At 47.7% G+C, this 20,775-nt stretch overlaps 1 protein-coding gene across 2 annotated transcripts in view; it reads right to left on the reverse strand.

Annotated features, from left to right (window-relative positions):
* Positions 1 to 19,231, reverse strand: part of UBA1 (ubiquitin like modifier activating enzyme 1) — a 37,981-nt gene extending 18,750 nt beyond the window's left edge. Inside the window, exon 1 of one of the 2 annotated variants that reach the window (XM_033173836.1) lies at positions 19,179 to 19,231. The gene's annotated coding sequence lies outside the window, so the exon portion shown is untranslated. Of the gene's footprint in view, positions 1 to 3,106; positions 3,255 to 19,178 lie in introns of those variants that run through there. The other variant, XM_033173835.1, reaches the window with a different exon arrangement.
* Between the last annotated feature and the right edge of the window lie 1,544 nt (positions 19,232 to 20,775).

The raw sequence follows: 20,775 nt of genomic DNA on the forward strand, positions 1-20,775 counted from the left end.
TTTCGGACTGCTAGGTTGGCAGGAGCAGGGACCGAGCAACGGGAGCTCACCCCATCGTGAGGATTCGAACAGCCGACCTTCCGATCGGCAAGCCCTAGGCTCTGTGGTTTAGACCACAGTGCCACCTGCGTCCCATAAGTAGCAGTCAGCAACCTTTTTCAGCCGTGGGCCGGTCCACCGTCCCTCAGACCATGTGGTGGGCCAGACTATATTTTGAAGAAAAAAATGAACCAATTCCTATGCCCCACAAATAACCCAAAGATGCATTTTAAATAAAAGGAAACATTCTACTCATGTAAAAACACGCTGATTCCCAGACCGTCTGTGGGCCTTAGGTTGCCTACCCCTGCCTTAGAGACCAACTAAGTTTGTTCTGGGTATAAGCTTTTGTGTGCAAACACCCTTCTTCAGATACTCTGAAGCAGAAGTCACCAGACCCTTATATATAGTGGGATGGTGGGGTGGGGTATTTCTCAGAAGGATAGTAGGAGATGCGTGATTGACTCAATGAGTATGGTAAACCTATTGATGACTGTTAGCGACTGCAATTAGTCCTACAGGAAAAAGCAAGGAATAGTATGAAGATGACCAAAAATAGCTTTAGCATATGTAGGGGTTTAGCTCCTGCCCCCTTTCCAGTTATGTCACAAAACTATCGCATACTTTCTTGTGGGCTATTTACACCAGGAAGGGGGTGACATGTGGGTGGGAAAGATGCTGCAGTCCAGTTTCCATCTAGATACACAGCACCTATTTCTGCTCGACATCATAGTACATAAGCATTTCAGGACGAACAAGCGCATAATTAATTCTGGAGATTCAAACTATTTCTGCAATAAAGCAAAATACATGTTGGGTGGAATTCAATGTTGTGCTAAAGCTATTGTTCCATCAGTGCAATCATTTGGGCTTGTTAGACAGAACTCCCGCCACTCCTCCCTGGCACGTTGTTCTGGGGGTTCTTCTTAACACCATGAGCCAATTTCAGGGTATTGGCGATAGAAGGGGGAAATCCCTGTTGCACAAGTGGAAGTCCTTGCACAGGCTTCCGCTTATGGGATTAATTTTTGAATGCTACCTATGAACGGTAAGCTTAAAAGCATAACCGAAATAGAAGCCATTCCATGCAAACACTAGAAGAGTAAGACATATAAATCAATGTGGCTTCAGTCTGGCAACTTTAGCACACAAGCCTTCCAATTGTACCAAGGATGAGGAATAAAATTCCACCAACCTTATTTGCTTATTATAAGCAGACCACTCAAGATTAGGGGAGATGGAAACAGTCTATTGCAAGTAGTTTGGTAGGAGTAAAGAATCATGAGGTGGAATTGACAGATGATTCCTTACCAAGGATGAAGTTCTCCTCCTTTCCAAGCCTTCCTGCTACAAACCCTTGTGAGAATAAAGCTAAGATCCTTACTCTCTCTTTCTATAGATTTAGACTATACTGTATCAGGCTGAGGTTAGCCAGAAGTTAACAATACTACTGATCAAGAAAATCAGGTCACTCATATAACATGTTCAAGTTCTCTCAGAACTTTGACACTCAGTTGTTTTGAGCCACACCCAACCAGCTGCCATTTATCTTACACACTGGAGCCCATTCTAACAAAGGATGCCAATAAAGGATCATAGTAAGGAAGGCAATTCTCTACTTTACCCAGGAATCAGCAACCTTTTTCAGCCATGGGCCGGTCCACTGTCCCTCAGACCATGTGGTGGGCTGGACTATATTTTGAAGGGAAAAAATGAACGAATTCCTATGCCCCACAAATAACCCAAAGATGCATTTTAAATAAAAGGGCACATTCTACTCATGTAAAAACACGCTGATTCCTAGACCACCCGCGGGCCAGATTGAGAAGGCGATTGGGTCGCATCCGGCCCCCAGGCCTTAGGTTGCCTAGCCCTGACTTAACCTCTTGCTCAGGGTAAGCCAGGCACTATTTCTTCCAGGCAACAGCCTGCCAGACCTACTGCTACATTCAAACTGCCCTGCAATACATACCGGTATAATACAGGGATATGGATCAGTGATAAAGAGGCAACAATCCTGAGTTCCCATGCTCTCCAGCCTAGAGACCTAACCAGGGGGTTGGACTGCATGGCCCTCGTGGTCTCTTCCAACTCTATGATTCTAACAGGGAAGTGGATATCTATGCAGAAGGAGGACACCTGAGCAAAATAAGTTGCTGGTTGGTTTTGTGAAACCTGTACAGCCTCACAACCCTGTAAGCAATAACAAATATTTTACAATTATTTACCAGCTTAAATTTCTATTCCGAGACTAAAGCAGCACCCACCCCAAATCAAACTTCCTTCAAAGGCATGCCATCTCCAGGCACGCTTGAAAGAGCTATTAGTCTATTACTTGCCTCGTCCCATGCTTTGCACCTCCACCATAATGGTAAGGATGGGGTATCCAGAGACCCCGGGCTCCCTCCTCCTTGGAATGAATCCCTTTCGCCCCCGCCAGGAGCCACAGAGAGGCGCTAAAATGCTCCCCGCCCCCGTCTCCCCCACCCCCCACCGCTAGCCCCGCACTTGCCTGCTCCCATGGCTCCCAGCTGACTGACCCCCTGGACTTTTTATCCTGGCTCTTCTCTGCAATCCCCGCCCCCTCCATCCTGGGGAAAAAGAGAAAGGAAGAAGCGAGGCCGAAGCGCCAGAGCAGCTAAGGCCGCAGGCACTTCCCGGAGGGGCGTCCCGGCCAGGCGCGTCACGCGAGGACGGAGAAGGAAGCGACGCACCCTCCCGCTTCGGGGGGGGGCGCCGCCTCCTTTCAAGTTCTGGCAGAAAAGGGGAAAGTGGCGGCGGGGGGCATTTCTGAAAGAAGCGAACACGAGACAGAGGCGGGTGACACAGAAACGCGGAAGGGCCCCCCGCCCCCTCCTAGCCTGGCTCCTCAAAGGCGGTCCGCCCCCCCCCCTACGGAGCAGCGAGAGCCCGAGGGGCTGCGAGGAGGGTCCTAAGGCCGAGGCCAGAGCGGCTGGGGGGGCCGGGGAAGAGTCCTTGTTTCTATGGCGACAGGCACCTTGGCAGGGTTCTGTTTCTATGGTCATGGGGAGCGAGGAAGCTGAGAGCGCCCCCCCCCCGCAGTTACCAATAAGGCTGTGTCAGGCCCCGCCGCGGCCGCTGCTGCTGCCGAGTCACCGCTCCGCGCTGCTGCCGCTTCCTCCTCCTCCTCCGACCCGCTCGGACACAAGATGGCGGCGGCCGGGCCCGGAACAAAAACCTCAGCGCCGTTCCACTCCCCTCCAAGCCGCACAGAGCCCCGCCCGGCCCTCGGAGCGAGCTCATTGGGCTAGGCCTGCGCCCCTCAGAGGTACCGCGCGCCCGGATAGGCTGGCGGGGGAGGCGGTCGGTCGCCGGGCCCCGCCCCCTGACCTGGAGACCTGCCTCCTTTTATGATGAAAGCCCCAGGCAAGGGAAGCCCCGCCCCCCGGCTCGGGGAAGCGGGGCAGGGCTTTCCGTTTCGGTGGCCCCGCCCCTGGGCTTCACGCAGAGGCCGGAGCGCGGCTGCGCGCGAGAGTGAATCTGGGCAGGCAGGCAGGCAGGCAAGGAGGCTTCGGGGTCCAGCCTGAAAGCGGCTCCTGGCCGAGGCTGGAATGCTCTTTGCATATTCCTCCCTTCATCAGCAGGTGAGCCCTGGACTGCAAGCCGCTCAGGGCAGGGACCTGTCCTCTCCCCCTTCAGTCAAGGGCAGCGCACAGTAAATCGTCATTCATTAAACAGTGTGGGAAATGCTTAGGAAGAATAGTGGACTCTCCTTCCTGTTGTTCAGTCCTTCAGTCGTGTCCGACTCTTCGTGACCCCATGGACCAGAGCACGCCAGGCACCCCTATCCTTCACTGCCTCTCGCAGTTTGGCCAAACTCATGCTAGTAGCTTCGAGAACACTGTCCAACCATCTCGTCCTCTGTCATCCCCTTCTCCCCTCCATCTTTCCCAACATCAGGGTCTTTTCCAGGGAGTCTTCTCTTCTCATGAGGTGGCCAAAGTACTGGAGCCTCAACTTCAGGATCTGTCCTTCTAGTGAGCACTCAGGGCTGATTTCTTTGAGAATGGATAGGTTTGATCTTCTTGCAGTCCATGGGACTCTCAAGAGTCTCTCCTTCCTAGGAGGTTTTTAAGCAGAGCTTGGGTGGCCATCTGTCATTGCAAGGGGTTGGACTGGATGGCCCCGGAGGCCCCTTCTAACTCTACGATGCCATGATTCATTGTTGACACAGTCACCAACTCCTAAGTCCTCATACAAAAAGGCATCTGTTAATTTTCAATGAGTCCCTGGATCCCACGTCATTTTTGCCACAAGAGACCGATACAGCTGCTACTCTGGAATATACAAAACCAAGGTGGAAGAATGGGGCACTTAAAATGTTTTGTGCCAATCTTCCTTTTCTCGTGGAGCAACCTATGCTTAGAGATGTGAAGGCCAGGAAAAAACCAGGAAAATTTCGGAAAAAACCACCACCGACCCCCCCCCCCCCGTTTTTTTCCTGAAGCCTTTTTTGTTTTTTCCGGGAAAATAATAAAGAGATTATGGAATATTTTATTTAAACAAAATGAATAAAATATTTTAAGATAAGGGCTTCAAATATTTTATAAATCATTTCTAATAGGGTATCAGATTATTCTACTTTCTGTGAGGACAAACAAGTCCCAGGTTACAAACTCAACTCTCCAATGCAAGAACAAGATACATTTCTTCCTTTAGGAGGTGCTGTTGTTATCAGAAAAGAGAAAGGTTTCAGTTTTGTTTTTGCATACGTGTGGTATGCATTGGTTCTGTTCCTCTTCACTAGGCCTCAAAGCACTGGAAGAAATACAGTATAGAGCAACAAAAAGGGCCTGAAAGTATATACCGGTACTTAATTACAGCTCAGAAAATGATTCTGAATAAATTTCATGCCTATTCACTGAAACTTAGTCCCACTTCTTTCTTCAGTTCTTTTTATGAGAATGTTTGTTTGTTTTTAACACTGTGGAGAGGAAATATGAATAATTGTTACTTCTGGATTTTTAAAAATTGTTTTGTGGAGGTTTTTTTCTTTCCACATAAACTAGTAAACAGTTCAGGAGATTGTTGCTCCATTTGTTACAAACACAAATAAATATTATTTTAAAAGTAAATTCTGTTTGTAATAATTGTTTGGATACACTATATTTTTAATATGCTAGTTGTGATAATTTTATGCCCATTAAAATTGTCCATAGTTATATTTTATGTTTCTAAAGTAACAGAATGACTTTCAATCTGGAAAAGAAAAAAGAAGTCCTAATGTAGCATTTTTTTCTATTTTTCAAAAAAATCTGTTTCCTCCTGAAAAAAACTACCTATGCTACGACACAGAATTAGTGTCTGCAAGGACTAACTGAAAGCTTGACAATGCAATTAAGAGTCAAACTGTTCCCAAGGAATAAACTCCCAAATTTAAATGGGCGGGGTAGAAATCATAATATGATGATGAGGATATTATCTGCTCAATATTTATTGTATTTTAACATTCTGTTGGAAGCCGCTCAGAGTGGCTGGGGAAACTCAGCCAGATGGGCGGGGTAGAAATAAATTATTATTATTATTAATATCAATAAAAGGCTGGTGCTCAAAACAGAAAAGCAGAGCAGCTGCAACCAAATACGTACCCATTTTGTGCCTTTTATTCTCTTGGACCAATGGGTCAACTACTTGCAATTCCAAAATATTTTGGAGCAGAAGCAGGCAAAAATAAAACAAAAGTTCTATCAACAATAAATGAATGCTCGTTGGAACTCACTTCTACAGAATGTTGCAAAACATGGGACAAAAATCCAGAGGACAGGACTATAAAGCTGATGAGGATAGGACCCTTATTTGTGGTATCCATTAACCTCTGGTCCATCTTCATTAATGGGCGTGCGGCTTTTAAACACATTTTCATACTTCTATTTACTCTTTTTTCGGGCTCCTCATAATCTTTCACCAAAAAGACTGACCTGATGCACACCTACGTCATGTTCTCCTCCTGGGCCCTGTTACTCACAATCTGTCTAAGGTTTATCCAACAACATCCACTGAAGCCTCCAAATCTGGCCCAATCAGATTTTCAGAGTGAGGCTCAGATCCAAAATAAATTTTTGTCCTGGAATAATCTAGCAGCCACCATGCTATATTGTGGCTCCAATGCAGAAGAGAACACAATGAATGGACGTTATTGTAAGCATAATAAGAGGTAAGCTTTCAGATTCAAAAATTTTAGTTTTGTTTACTAAATACAAGTAAAATTAAAATGCTAAATTAGATCATTCTCTAGGAGAGCATTCGCCAACCTGGCACCTAGACACCTGTCATCCCACCTGTTCTGAACAGAAGAGAGGTGCAAACAGCTAAGGTGCCTTTCCTCCCCATTGATGGGCAATACCCACACCATTTTGCATTCCTGTCTCCTTTCCTGTTCTATTTTAAACATGCCAGTCATTGTGTGTTATGTCACACACCCAATGCAGCCATTTTGTGACCGGCACCCATGGCCCTTTCTCTAACTTCCAAACGTGCCTGCTGGCTCCAAAAGGCTGGTGACCCCTGCTCTCAGACAGCATAAATGTTTCTGATGCAGGTTATCCAATGCAAATCACCCTATTTTACAATTCAGAAAACTCATTGTTGCCCATGACCATAACCAGCAACTTAAATCAGTGTCAAAACAGGCTGCCACAAATATGCACATTATAGTTGTGATTGCTCCTACTGCCTATTACAGGACCTCCGGGAGGAAAAAACTCAGTGGCATCACTCATGCCATACTCATGTGTCAGGAAGACAAACATTCCAGGCCACAAAACCCAACTCATTCATCAGGACAAGGACAAGAGAACATAAGCAGAGGTGGTGTCCTGTTCTGGAGGTGCCCTCCCAGTGCTAGAAAAGTCCATATAATCAACAGAACTAGGAAGATCTATTCTCCAGTGAGCAATATCACCTCATATACGTGCTCTAACTTTCATCACTCCTTTGAGAAGGCAGGATATAAATCTAACAAATTTGAGACCAGACTTCAGATCATGAAGATCAGTTAAATGAAGCTGAAGGCTTGTACTGTATTCCCTTTCTTGGAAATAGGCCCTACTGAATTCAGTTGGACTTACATCTAAGTAAACATGTATGGAACTGTGCTATGAGAGCCCTATGATCCAGGGCACAAATGCATTCTTTAATTATATACCTATATGGCTTTTCAAGAAAAATTCTTCCCAAAGCTGTTTACAAGCCACAATCTAAGACCATAAATCACCACAAAATATCAAAACACTATTTCAAAATAATACCAAAACTAATGCCAATCCAGCAAAATCTAGCAAAAATTGTGGAATTCTGCAAGTCAGGTTAAAGTAGCTGCTAAAGGCAGGTCTTAAAACCTACCTGGGAGGGGGCTTGCCATGTGAGCCATGGGATTTCATTTCGCAATTGTGGGGCCACCACGGAGAATGCCCTTATCCGCGTACATGCCAATCTAGCTTCCTTTATAGAGTGGCATCTTCCTTTGGGGAAGAGTCATAGCGGTAGAGCATCTGCTCTGTAGGCTGAAGGCCCTGGGTTCAATTGCAGGGATCTCCAGGCAGGCCTGGGGAAAACCCACCTGAAACCCTGAAGAGCAATTGCTTAGTCAGTGAACCTCCAGCCTCCAGACCTCATTAGGCCTACCAGGTCACTTCAGCCAAGCCAAGCCCACCTGCCCTCCGGGGAGTTTGCAGCTGACTGATGGTGCCTGCCAAGCATTTGAGAAACTGTTCAAAGTGCCAACTGGAAATGCCCCTTTCAAAGGGCTGCTTTGACCTTGGATCAGTCCACCATCTCTCAACCTAACCTGCCTCACTGGCTTGTTGTGAAGATGAAAGGGGTTAGGAGAACAATGGGTGTTGCTCAAGGTTCTTTGGGGGAAGGATGTAATTTTAAAAATAACTTTTAAAAAAAGCAATGAATTATTTAAGTTAGTACTTTTCTCTTAATTAGTATCAAACCTCATGTTTTCCCACAACTTTAATGCCTTAAAAATACTTGAGCTTCACTTGACCAAATCTATCTTGAACAGTCAAATATCCAGCCCTACCTCCTACCACTGGCCCACCTGATGCAGAGTGGATTACTGCAGTGGGCAGTGGCTCCCCAGGGCCTCAGGCAGACCAAGGTGCTGATTTGCCCTCCTGCTTGAGATCCTTTAACTGGAGATAGCAAGGATTTAACCAGAGATCTTCTGCATGCAAAGCATGAGGTCTCCCACTGAGGTACAGCCCCTCCTATTCAGAGCTGAGCTTGAGCAGTATTCCCCTTTAATGCCTAACATAAAAATAGTTAACAAAAAACAAAGTAGGCAAATTAGCACAACACATTCGCTGTCACAGAATTCAGCTTTTGGGGCACATGTTTAGTGCACACCAGCCTCTTGAGAACAGCACAGAGGTATTTGCCCAAGGATTAACATTCCTCAAATTAACAGACACCCAAAAGGCGGCCTCTTACACTTATGGTGTGTTTGGATACAGAGGCCTGAAAGCACAATACGCATGCAAGAAGTATAAGCACGCACCACGGTGGACAAACTAGCGCACAGAGCTCTCAATGGCCTGCAACCCAAATACCTCCAATGTCAACTTGCTTCACATTCCCCGCCTGGCAGGGTTGATGGCTGCCTGTTGCATGCCAACCCAAGACAGAGCCTTCTTGGTAGTGGCCCCCACTTATGGAATGCCCTCTCTGGTGAGGTTAATCTCTCTTCCTTATTACTAACATTTAAGTGGAATTTTAAAACATTCCTATTCACTCAGGCATTGGGCAGCGCTGAGAGACATTGTTGCTGGCACTCTTGAAATATTAATATAGACTGATTAATATTAACATTAAAGGTATTTGGTTTGTATAAAAAAGAAAAAGTTTTTTCAGTGGTTTTGTTGTTTGCTCACTTGGACTCCTTGGGGGTGGGTGAGATTTAAAAAAGAGGGGTAAAGGTTTGGCTAAGATCACCAAGAGAGTCAAGGCTGAGGTTAGATGTGAACTGCCAGGAATGAGAAATGGCTGCCTCTGGGTTAATGCAGGGAGGTGGGTTATGTGAACCGCCCTGAGACCTCCGGGTATACAGCAGGGTGGGTGTAAAATAATGTCTTGCACTACAGCACTCTGAGCCGCAGGGACTATTCCAACACTGCAACCCAGCACAGTGCATAGCTCCTATTCGCTTGCTGTGGGTCTACACCCTCAAGGGACATTGTCTTCAACATAATTCAGGCTATGCTTATTAGGAGACAAAGCTCATTCCAATCCCAGACCTAGAGCATGCAACACCACTTCATGGATGGCAATGTTAAACCCTGCCTTCCCTTCCTATGCAATACCCTAAATGTCAACATGCTGCTAGGCGTTCTGCATTCCCATATATCTTTGGTTCTCAATCTGAGTAGCCCTCCACAGTCCACTAAATATGTGTCACATACACTGGGATCTGGAGGCCAGAGCCCATGAAAGGTCTCTGTAAATATTCCCTCAAAACTCCACAAGCCTCAAGAGGCTGTTTTCTCTGTTTTCACTTGCTTGGCCTTGCCTACACTCTCTCGGGGCGGGGAGGGGGGCGCCATTGCCATCCTAAGAGAATGACGGAGGAGTTGCTAGTGAGTTCCGCCCCCTCTTTTTCTAGAAAAACAGCCCTGCTGAATATGCCCTCAACTGACTGGATGGCAGGATTGGGCTCCCACTCACCCCTTCTGAACACAGGAGAGGTGCAACCAGCATCTCTCTGTGAGGGAATACAGTGGTGCATGATGTAGGTGCTCCCTGCCAACCAAAGGATGGGACAGCTACTGGGGGGCATGTCCACACCCCTTCAATGTCTTTTTTAATCTCCCCCCCCCCTATTTCGGTTGTGGCAACCATTTTGTGTTAAGCCCTGCCCCCACACCAGCCATTTTGTGTTATGCCACACCCCCACAACACTTTCCTTAAATTCAAAATGTGCCCAGTGGTTGGAAAATGCTGGTGACCCCCGACATATACCGGTACCCCACCAGCTTCCCAGGTCAGATGTCCATGAAAAGCCATGTCACAGTTCCTAAGATGTGAGCCATGGCAGCCCTGAAAAGCTGTGTTGCACAGATGAGAACACCCAGAATGCAAAAGGGGGAGAAGCCTCCATGACCAGAACATGTGGGAGCTGAAGGAGGGAGTTCTGGATCAGGCCCTGAGGCAGCTCCTCCTCTTCCTGGTCACTTGCTGGATCAGTGTTTGCAGCTGGATTTTCTTCCTCCCCCCCCCCCCCCAGGAAGCCCTTGGCAATAGAGCAGGTGTGGGAAATCTTTGGCCCTCCTGATGGAGTTGGATTATAAATTCCATACTTCCTGATTACTGGCCATGCTAGCTAGATCTTCTGGGTATTGTAGTTCATCAACACCTGGAAGCCAAAGATTGTTCACACCTGCAGCAGAGCCTTCTGACCCCCTAGAGCCCCTTTGGGCTTCCCTCCAGGTCCAGTGCTGCCTTCACTCTTGCAATCTGTGGGGTGAAGAGGAAAACTGGGGATTAAGGCGAGGCTTGGGACATTGTCAGAGATCCTGACACAAAAATTCTTCCCAAATTCTTCCAATGGAAAAATGGGGAATTCCAGAAAAAATGTGCAAGGAAACCCTCTCATGAAATATTTTCTCCTTCACAAATATGTGAAACAGCCTTTAAGGCAAGGTTTTCAAATGTTAAAAAAAATTTCCTTCCAGTAGCACCTTAAAGGTAAAGGTAAAGGTACCCCTGCCCATTAGGTCCAGTTGCGGACGACTCTGGGGTTGCGGCGCTCATCTCGCTCTATAGGCCGAGGGAGCCGGCGTTTGTCCGCAGACAGCTTCCGGGTCATGTGGCCAGCATGACAAAGCCGCTTCTGGCGAACCAGAGCAGCGCACAGAAACGCCGTTTACCTTCCCGCTGGAGTGGTCCCTATTTATCTACTTGCACTTTAATGTGCTTTCAAACTGCTAGGTGGGCAGGAGCTGGAACTGAGCAATGGGAGCTCACTGTGTGGCAGGGATTTGAACTGCCAACCTTCTGATCAGCAAGCCCTAGACTCTGTGGTTTAACAACCCACAGCGCCACCTGGGTTCAGGTCTTCAGATACCTGAAGAAGAGTGCATGCACACGAAAGCTCACACCAATAACAAACTTAGTTGGTCTCTAAGGTGCTACCTCCTGGCAAATAGAAGGGGAAGAAATGGAGGCAGTGAGAGATTTCGCTTTCTTGGGCTCCATGATCACTGCAGATGGTGACAGCAGTCACGAAATTAGAAGACACCTGCTTCTTGGGAGAAAAACAATGACAAATCTAGACAGCAGCTTAAAAAGCAAAGACATCACCTTACTGACAAAGGTCCGTATAGTTAAAGCTATGGTTTTCCCAGTAGTAATGTACGGAAGTGAGAGCTGGACCATAAAGAAGGCTGATCGCCAAAGAATTGATGCTTTTGAATTCTGGTGCTGGAGGAGACTCTTGAGAGTCCCATGGACTGCAAGAAGATCAAACCTATCCATTCTTAAAGAAATCAGCCCAGAATGCTCACTAGAAGGACAGATCCTGAAGTTGAGGCTCCAGTACTTTGGCCACCTCATGAGAAGAGAAGACTCCCTAGAAAAGACCCTGATGTTGGGAAAGATGGAGGGCACAAGGAGAAGAGGACGACAGAGGATGAGATGGTTGGACAGTGTTCTTGAAGCTACTAACATGAGTGTGGCTAAACTGCGAGAGGCAGTGAAATATAGGTGTGCCTGGCGTGCTCTGGTCCATGGGGTCACGAAGAGTCGGACACGACTGAACGACTGAACAACAACAACAACAACAACAAAGATGCTACTGGAAGGAATTTTTTATTTTATTTTGTTTTGGTAATAAAGGGCACTCTCATAAGCTCCCACTCAGCCCTTGTCCTGCTTTGGTGAGAACTGCAGCTCCCAGAGTCCATATGGAACACAAAACTGTCATTTGTTCCAATGTGCAGGTTGGGGAGCAGACAGGCTCAGGGCTCCCCACAACCCTTTCCCAATAAGCTACCCTGGGGTACCAAATGTGGTGCCCCCCATGTGTTATTATCCCTGACCACTGGCCAGACTGCTTGGGGCTTAGGGGAGAGGTGATTTTAAAAAATGGAAAGAGAGAGTGAGAAGGGGTTGATAAAGCAAAATGGGAAGAAGAATGAGAGAGAGAAAAGGTGGCAAATGGACTGTGAAGAAATGCAGCTCTCCAATCCTGTTATATTATAATACCTTGTAGGTCCCACATGTAGAAATATTTGAATCAGATAAGAAAATAAATATAGCATATATTTCTTTTTACATAATTGTAATTTACAAAAAGACCATAAATTTACAAAAAGGACCATAAAGAAGGCTGATCGCCGAAGAATTGATGCTTTTGAATTATGGTGCTGGAGGAGACTCTTGAGAGTCCCATGGACTGCAAGAAGATCAAACTTATCCTTAAAGAAATCAGCCCGGAGTGCTCACTAGAAGGACAGATCCTGAAGCTGAGGCTCCAGTACTTTGGCCACCTCATGAGAAGAGAAGACTCCCTGGAAAAGACCCTGATGTTGGGAAGATGGAGGGCACAAGGAGAAGGGGACGACAGAGGATCAGATGACTGGACAGTGTTCTCGAAGCGACTGGCATGAGTTTGGCCAAACTGCGAGAGGCAGTGAAGGATAGGCTTGCCTGGCTTGCTCTGGTCCAGGGGGTCATGAAGAGTCGGACACGACTGAACGACTGAACAACAACAACAATTTACAAAAATAATTGAAAGGGTGGGTGGATGGATGGATGAAGGAAAGACAGACATCTCAAGTAGAAAAAACCAGTTTCCGCCCATGTTTCAAACTGTATGAACGTTTCATATGCCATGAGGATGCTCCTAGATTCTGAATGTAAACAGCTGCCAGGTGCAGAAGAATCCCAAAGCACCTCCACACCTGGCCATGACTTACTTGGGGAACAGGAACAGCAGGAAACCCAGAGGGCTACCCTGAAGCCACACAGATGATGCCTGCCCATTGCTTTGGGAGCTGGTGAGAAATCTCTCTCTTTCTGTGCCAAGTGAAGTGTGCCTCTGATCTTAATCCGGAAAACAAGGGTCCCTCGCTTGTCACTTCTTAAAGGAACTGCTGTCACAATAAAGCATTTTGGCCAGGGTGGTCCCCCCTGTGGCCCACAAGGCCTTTTCAGGCAGCCCTTGCCCTCTGCTGCCCTGTTCCTGCCCTTCAGTGGCTCTTCTGCCTTCCCCGTCCCCGTTCTCTTCTCACTGCTTGCTTGCTTCTTGGGCCCTCTCCCAAGGGTTAGGCTTAGGGGAAGCGGCAATGGCAGTGGAGCCGCCAGGCCAGAGGGAGGCTGTGATGCAGCCTGGGCCCAGCAGAGACACGGTGTGTGGAGACGTGCAGGAGGGCTTTGGAGGGGCCTCTGGGGCTCCGCAGGGTGCTTGGGCTGCCCCTGGGCAGGGAGGCTCTGCTGCTGGCTGCCCTGTTTGACAGCTAGGTGGGGGTGGGGGCTGCCTTCCAGGGATTGCAGGGGGTCAGGCTAGATGACCCTCGGGAGTCCCCTTCCAACTCTACAGATCCCTGCCCCCTTAGTTAACAACCAGCCTGAAGAGGCTGTGTGTGTGGTGTATTGGGGGGGGGCAAGTGGGATAAATGGTGGCAGCTGTGGGCAACCAGCAGACAAGTGAGGATGAGGCAGCTGTTGCCCCCCATCCCGTGCCCCCTCCTCCTCCTTCTCGTGGGCTGCATTTATTTACTGGCTTCACAAGAGGCTTGAATTCTTTTGACTAGAAGCCTTCTAAAATAACAACAATTATTATTGTTGTTGTTATTTATACCCCCTTTTATTCTGATGGACTCAATCTATTGTGTATATTAAATAATATTAATTATATTGCAAACACTTTAATTTATGATATGGAAATTTAATTCAGTGTGTTGCCTGCGGCTTCTGTGTCAAAGTCCCCTTGAGGCCCACTGGGTCTGAGAGGTTGGACTGTCTGGTTCCAGCCTTATAGAAACCCAGCACTTTTCTGGCTACTTTGCTGCCACAGTTTTTCCGCTGGAAGGTCCTAATGACCAAAGACCAGTGTAATGAGTAACAATAATGAGTTGCTCAGAGAAGTAAACGTCTTGTCTTTAGCCTTCATGCACTTTTTACGTACATTATCTGCCTCAGGGGGAGGGCCAGACTTCCTTTCTGCCATCTTTCCCCTGGGTTCTCCAGCTAGCCGGAGGGAGCCGGGTTTCCTTGAGATTGCTCAACACCACAGGGATGTGGCTCTTTCCTTCCCTACAGCAAAGCTGTGCCAGCCGCCTCTCCACAGGCAGGCACCTTCAGAAGCTAAAGGCAACAGACTAGAGACTTGTTTTCAACAAAGACAAAGCAATCAATCAATCATGTTGGGATAGAGCAGGGTAAACCAAGAAGAAAGGACTTTGACACTATCTGTAGGGTAAATGTGAACAATGCTTGTTACCCTCATCCATATTACCTGCTGCTTGAAATGCAGCCATAGGAAAATATTTCCAGATGGGAAGTGGCTTAAGAACAGAAAAACAGCTCTGCTGAACCACACCAGAGGTCCATTAAATCCCACACAGTGTTCTGCCAGCAGCTAGTCAAGCCACAGCGGTGCTCTTGCGCTGCTCCCATTCATCTGAGAGAGGCCGGCGCAGGAATTATGGATGGGTTCTGTTCCTGGGAATGAGAGCAGTCTGCTCCGCCCTTTGCGATGGCAATCACAGTTCACCATCCAAAGCTGTTGCTTCTTTCCCCATCTCATGGTGAGCTGATCTCTGCAGTTGCTATCAGCACTGTACTTTCTAAAGCAGGCATAGGGAACCTGTGGCCCTGCAGAGGTTGTGGAGTACAACTCCCATCATCCCTGACCTTGTTGGCTGTAGGGCTGAGCAATAAATTGCCATACCATTGAACATCTTTATAAGTGTTTCAACAAGGCAATATACCAGTGAACAAAAGGTGGAGAATTAACAGCTTTCCAGGGGGTAGCTCAGCTTTGCAGATAATTTGCTCCCTCCCTCCCTCCTCCTATAAGAAAAGTAGATAAGCCCTCACACAAAGCAGCAAACTCTATGAGCTTTCCGCTTAGAACTCAACTAATTGTGCAGAGCCTGCTAACAATCCAAGAGGGGACCCCCCCCATAAACAAACAAAGCACTTCTTTCTTCCTCACACTCACCCCCACCTTGAAAAAACTTGGGGAAAGAGCTTCTATTTTTATTTTCTGGTAGTTCCCCCTAAATAGCTTTCTTCCATATTAAAAAGGGTGGTTTTTTAATTTAAGAGAGATTTTTGCAGTGAGAGATTTCACTTTCTTGGGTTCCATGATCACTGCAGATGGTGACAGCAGTCACGAAATTAAAAGACGCCTGCTTCCTGGGAGGAAAGCAATGACAAACCTAGACAGCATCTTAAAAAGCAGAGACATCACCTTGCCGACAAAGGTCCTAGAGTTAAAGCTATGGTTTTCCCAGTGGTGATGTATGGAAGTGAGAGCTGGACCATAAAGAAGGCCGATCGCTGAAGAATTGATGCTTTTGAATTCTGGTGCTGGAGGAGACTCTTGAGAGTCCCATGGACTGCAAAAAGATCAAACTTATCCTTAAAGAAATCAGCCCGGAGTGCTCACTAGAAGGACAGATCCTGAAGCTGAGGCTCCAGTATTTTGGCCACCTCATGAGAAGAGAAGACTCCCTAGAAAAGACCCTGATGTTGGGAAAGATGCAGGGCACAAGGAGAAGGGGACGACAGAGGATGAGATGGTTGGATGGTGTTCTTGAGGCTACCAACATTAGTCTGACCAAACTGCGGGAGGCAGTGGAAGACAGGAATGCCTGGCTTGCTCTGGTCCATGGGGTCCCCATTATTCTATGAGTCGGACACGACTGAACGAATGAAAAACAAAATTCTTTTTGCTTGCTTCTCCTCCCTCCCTCCCTTTGATAAAAAGGGAGATATTGGTTGGATGAGAGCTTTTTGGGGGCCCTTGGGAGAGAATGGAGGGGAGAAGATTTAGCTGGCTGCCTTATGCTGAAATGGGAGGTTGTGTACTGTGTGAAAATGATAGGGAGGGAGGGTGTTTTTCGGTAAGCAGTGAAAGCAAATGCATGTCTACTCATAAGTAAGCCCTACTGAATTCAATGGGGCTTACTCCCAGGAAAGTAGAAGTTTAGTTTAACTCAGTGGGGCTTATGTGTGCACAGATTCCACTTAGACCTCTGAGTTGGAGAAGCATATGCAACTTGAAGAGTAAATCATATGGAAAAACAAAATCGAAAATTCTTTCTAGTAGCACCTTAGAGACCAACTGAGTTTGTTCCTGGTATGAGCTTTCGTGTGCATGCACACTTCTTCAGATTAAGAATTTTCGATTTTGTTTTGACTATGGCAGACCAACACGGCTACCCACCTGTAACTGATATTATATGGAAGTTTGGGATGTGGGTGGCGCTGTGGTGTAAACCACAGAGCCTAGGGCTTGCCGATCAGAAGGTTGGCGGTTCGAATCCCCACGATGGGGTCAGCTCCGGTTGCTCGGTCCCTGCTCCTGCCAACTTAGCAGTTCGAAAGCACGTCAAAGTGCAAGTACAGTGGTACCTCGGGTTACATACGCTTCAGGTTACATACTCTACTAACCCAGAAATAACGCTTCAGGTTAAGAACTTTGCTTCAGGATAAGAACAGAAATCGTGCTCTGGTGGCGCAGCGGCAGTGGGAGGCCCTATTAGCTAAAGTGGTGCTTCAAGTTAAGAACAGTTTCAGGTTAATAACAGACCTCCGGAACGAATTAAGTATGTAACCAGAGGTACCACTGTAGATAAATAGGTACTGCTCCAGTGGGAAGGTAAACAGTGTTTCCGTGCGCTGCTCTGGTTCGCCAGAAGCGGCTTAGCCATGCTGGCCACATGACACGGAAAAACTTCTGCGGACAAACATTGGCTCCCTCGCCCTCCACCACCATGGGGAGGCCCAGCAAGGCCCTCTGTTGCTGTGGGGAGATACGGCGGGACCCTCTGCCGCCACAGGGAGACCCTGCAAGGCCCTTCGCCACTGCAGATATATATCATGATATATCGAGATATCGTGGTTTTTAGCTGGTTATATACTGTACTGTCCAAACTGTGGGAGGCAGTGAAAGATAGGCGTGCCTGGCGTGCTCTGGTCCATGGGGTCAGGAAGAGTCGGACATATATTGTGATGTTGAAAAGCAGATATTGCCGTAGTTGGCTGGCTGGGGCTCATGGGAACTGAGGTCCAGCAACATCTGGAGGGCCACAGGTTCCTCTCCCCCGCCCTAAAATATCAGACTCCATTCTCAGCTGGATTTGTCCAACTCTCTCAAACAGCAATTGGGCGTAAACAACCATTGGAGACAGTCTATGATTATCAAGAATCTCTGTTGCTGGACCAGAAGTATTTACCCATTCTCAGCTGCCAGTAAGAAAAAAGCTACTGGTACACTTCTGTGTGGGGAATGACCTGCATTAATGCATGTTTGTGCAGGGGAAGGAAGAAAAGTGGCCAAAGGGAGGCCGAGTTTGGCTTTTTGCTCATTAACAAAGGGAACAGTGTGGTAAAATCTTTGTCAAGCATTGTTAGTGTCTCATTGAAGTCTGAGTTAATGGAATTTGCCTGTGAACTAAAATGATTTCAGGGCATTTTGCACAAGAGGAGAAAAGAACATATCTGAAGTTGTTTTCAAGATCTATACTGGATACTCTAATAAGTATGCAGCATAGTATTTCCCAAAAAAAAAATAAGAATTGAAAGGCTGCACAGAATTACAAACTTGTAGGAGACAAATATTGCTGACATTTGCACCTTGAATTTAGTGTCTGGAACAGTTAATATTTTCCCAACATGGCTAGGCAAAGAGAGCAATTTAGGGAGTTGTTTGTAACCCAAACCTGACATGGAATTCTCCAGGAATGGGATGGGGGGCAGGTTGGGCAAGTCACCCAGGAAAAAGCACTTGTTGCTGAAGAGCCACTTTGAGGAATGAGGGAGATGAGATGGGTGGGCCTGGGCCTCTCAACAGGTTCTTTGGCCACAGTGCCCCTTTTTGCCTCAAGGCTGGCAGCTGAGAAGCCAGTGACATTCCTCAAGGGAGCAGATCTAACTCAGGGGCCTAAAGCTGCCAACTTTTAAGGCCACACAAACAACACAAAGTACACAGAGCACAGCTGGCACCTTGGGGTATTTCAGTGCATGAAGCAGCTCAGTCAAAAGGTGCCATAAACCATCTCAGCTAGCCTGCTCTGAATCTGTTGCCTTCTTGATCCACAGTTTTACTCCTGCACAAACTTTTTATAACTAGGATCTTCTCTAGGATCTCTTGCCTCAATATAAAAAACTATCCCACTCCCCTCTTATTTTGACCACAACTGGTAAACTAACCATCTAAATCTTAGATGATTAACCCTTGTTGTCTTGGATCAGGGGTCCCTAAATTAAGGCCCGTGGGCCGGATCCAGCCCAATCGCTTTCTAAATCCGGCCCGCGGACGGTCCACAAATTAGTGTGTTTTTACATAAGTAGAATGTGTGCTTTTATTTAAAATGCATCTCTGGGTTGTTTGTGGGGCATAGGAATCCGTTCATATTTTTTTTCAAAATATAGTCCGGCCCCCCACAAGGGCCTTAATTTGGGGACCCCTCCCCTGTTCTATGATCCTTAACCCTTTTCTTTTTAACCACTGCAATGACAGGTGTCATTTATGCTGACAGGTGAAGCTGGCTTCCGAGTGCCGGGCAGGCACGGAGACACGAAAGAGGTCGGAGCCTCCCCCTCCCCCAAGGAAACACCCCGCGGGGCGCGCGAGGCGCAAGCGGACGACGCGTGCACAACGATCGCAAGAGCCTTGGCGCTGAGTTACGTGGTGGCTTCACAGGTGTCGACCGGGGCGCACGGGGGGGGGCGGTCCGGGGGGGGAGGGGAAATGCAGGATGTCCGGTTTTGGAGCAGCCATTCGCCCAGCCTGATCCCACGCGTGGGGAAAGCGCCCCAAATGGAAGTGGTTGTGGGGGGGGGGGGTCGCGAACTTCTCCCTCCCTCCCTCCCCGCGAGGCCTCGGCGCCTCCCGCCCCCTCGGCCCACCCGCCACCCCCCTCTTCCCGCCCGGCTCTCACCCCCCCTCCGTGCACCGCCTGCGTCCCCGCTCCGCTCCGCTCCGGCTCCGGCTGCTGCTGCTGCTGCTCCCGCCGCCGCCTCTGACGCTGCGCGCCGCCGCCCCCCGCGGCGAGGAGAGCGCCGGGCGAGACCACGCGAGCCGGGGGGGGCGGAGTCCCTCAGCCCCAAAGCCGAGCTGCCGGAAGTCCCGCCGCATTTCCTGAGCCGCGCCGCGGCAGATCAGAGGCCTTCGCCTCCTCTTGGGTTCCTTTAGAGAAAAGGGCGCTCGGGCGGGAACGGAGGGGAGGCTCAGAGGGGGAAACTCCCCCCTCACGCCGCGACTCGGGTGGTTCGGCTCGGCCGGCGGGGCGGGGCCGCAGTGCTGCCTGGGAAATGTAGTTGCCGGTCGCCTGGAGGGGCGAGGGAGCACGTGGCTCCTGATGTCGCGTGGAGGACGCAGAAGCACGTGGCCGGGGAGGGAGGGGGGAGGGGACGATCTCTCTCATAGATGTGATGTGATGTGCTGTACAGTACAATACAGTATATACGCAGTGCTTTTTTCTAAAAAAATGTTTTGGGGTTTTCTCATTTTGCTGTAGTATCAAAATACTGCCCCTCAATGAGACCAAACCTAGATTCACAAAATGTAGTTTAGGGGTATGCGTCCCCCCTAGAAAAAAAGCACTGGATATAATAATAATAATAATAATAATAATAATAATAATAATAATAATAATAATAATAATAATAATAATAATAATAATAATAATAATTTATTTATACCCTGCCCATCTGGCTGGGTTTACCCAGCCACTCTGGGCGGCTTCCAACAGAACACTAAAATGCAATAATCTATTAAACATTAAAAGCCTCCCTAAACAGGGCTGCCTTCAGATGTCTTCTAAACGTCTGGTAGTTGTTTTTCTCTTTGACATCTGGTGGGAGGGCGTTCCACAGGGCGGGTGCCACTACCGAGAAGGCCCTCTATCTGGTTCTCAAGTACATCCTGGGCATCAGTGAACTAAAATGGACGGGAATGGGCGAATTCAGTTCGGATGACTATCATATCTACTACTGTGGGCAAGAATCCTGTAAAAGAAATGGAGTGGCCCTAATAGTCAACAAAAGAGTGGCGAAAGCTGTACTGGGATGCAATCTCAAAAATGATAGAATGATCTCAATACGAATCCAAGGCAGACCTTTTAACATCACAATAATCCAAATTTATGCACCAACTACCGGTGCTGAAGAAACTGAAATTGACCAGTTCTATGAAGAATTACAACACCTTATAGCAATGACACCAAAGAAGGATGTTCTTCTCATTATAGGGGATTGGAATGCTAAAGTAGGGAGTCAAGAGATAAAAGGAACAACTGGCAAGTTTGGCCTTGGAGTTCAAAACGAAGAAGGGCAAAGGCTAATAGAGTTCTGTCAAGAGAACAAACACTCTTTTCCAACAGCACAGGAAATGACTCTACACATGGACATCACCAGATGGGCAGCATCAAAATCAGATTGATTATATTCTCTGCAGCCAAAGATGGAGAAGTTCTATACAGTCAGCAAAAACAAGACCTGGAGCTGACTGTGGCTCAGATCATCAGCTTCTTATAG

Source organism: Lacerta agilis, chromosome 16, assembly GCF_009819535.1.
Source record: "Lacerta agilis isolate rLacAgi1 chromosome 16, rLacAgi1.pri, whole genome shotgun sequence".
NCBI lineage: Eukaryota > Metazoa > Chordata > Lepidosauria > Squamata > Lacertidae > Lacerta > Lacerta agilis.